Here is a 1831-nt window from a genome sequence, read left to right on the forward strand (position 1 = left end):
ATAAATGTATACATTTATACAGTACTGTTATAATTTACCTCTATTTTACACAATGTGGGGGGTTGCTAGTTGGGCTTATTTTGGGCTTGTTTTCATAGAGCTGGTTGCTTGTTTCTGTCGTGAGATCTGGCAACACTGCTCCTAATACTCAGTCCAGTCCTTTTCAGATTAAAAATATCTTTGAGGAAATGGATTTTCAGATACCAAGGAAACGACACAATGCCCCCCACCCACAACCTGGTTTTTGTATACAAAAAAGGCTATTTTTACATGAAAAAACTGCAAAACAAGTCCAAAATAACCTTTAACCTTTATGACTAAAGGACTTAATTGTTCAGACATTTAGCATGAGCGGTGGCTAACATTAGCCGCTACTGCTATCCGACTTGTGGCAATAATGATTAAACTCACTTAAAACACACAATACGTTTTCCACCAACATAAACACTAAAGTAAACAACTCACCAGTGAAATATCATTGGACCTCACGTATTTTTCCGTGTTACAACGTTGGTTGGAGAAGCTCGCGCTGCAGCAACGCTTTGCGTATAAATAAAACGGCTCTGTTCGTGTTAAAATACATTTATAAAAATTTACAAAACTAAACAGCCTACAGTATTTTTACAGTCTTTATTTTACAGTTAAAATATATGTTTATCAAATAAAATCTAATGTCACAACTAACCATGGATCCTTTAAACCTGCTGGAGTTTACGCTCCAGCATATTTCACATCTGAGTTTCAGTCGCTGAAGCAGGAAATAGAACCGCCTGAGACGGTTTAATTTATTTCGTACACATTTTAAACTATTCAGTTTTTAAATTGTCCTGAAAGGTCACGTGAAACTGGAGTTACGATAAATAATGCACCCTACATCTTTATATTTTGTGATTTTGTCATATTTGAAGCTGTTAACTGTCTCCATTTGCTCTCTGATTTTATAACACTCCTTTCACCTCCACTGAATAAAAAGCATCCCAACACAGTCCAAACTTATTTATCAACTATATAAAAATCTACAGCATAAGTAGAAAAATATGTGACAGTTAAAGCAGCTGATGACTCGTGAGGAGTCATCAGACATGAGGAGAAATGAGCTGCGGACCACCCCGAACTCCCATCAGCTGCTGTGCATTTGTTTTTGTTTTGTTTTTCATCTTACTGTATATTTTTATATACTTAATAAATAAATTTGGGCTTTACTGAGAAAAGACGTGGAGGGATGTTTTTTTAATTTGGCAGAGGTGAGGGGTAAAAACAGATTTATTCCAGCCACCGCAGCCAAAGTGACAGGAGCCTATTTAGAAATTAAAGCTTTTAGGAAAAACAGACAACTCCTGTTGTCACCTGGGACTTATAGCTGCAGGACATGAAGTTAAGAAATACTTCATGCCTAATGCAAAGTGCTGACGCAGCATTCCTTCTATTAAAATAAAAATAAATTGTCTCATCAGATGTGTTCATGTAAACGATCAACAGTCTGCAGGGAAATGACAGCAATAATTATGAGGTGGCCACGATAATTATTGCAGGGCCACGAGTGAATTTTCACGTGCCCACGACTTAATAACGGGTGGCAACGCTATGTTGTGGCCATGAGTTTTTATCTTGTGGCCACAAGATAAGTTTTTTTCTCTCCAATGTCCCCAAACGGGCTCCATAAGTTGGGCCTTTAAAGACAATGGGCCTCATGCAAGAACCGTTCGTACGCACAGATTTGTTCTTAAGTTGTGCGTACGAGTGATTTAGGAGAATTTGTGGCATTCACCAATGTGTAGGGGTCACCTCGAGTGAAGAAACAAGATTTACTGCCTCGAAGCAGGCCTCGGAC

Source organism: Austrofundulus limnaeus, unplaced genomic scaffold (genome assembly GCF_001266775.1).
Source record: "Austrofundulus limnaeus strain Quisiro unplaced genomic scaffold, Austrofundulus_limnaeus-1.0 Scaffold406, whole genome shotgun sequence".
NCBI lineage: Eukaryota > Metazoa > Chordata > Actinopteri > Cyprinodontiformes > Rivulidae > Austrofundulus > Austrofundulus limnaeus.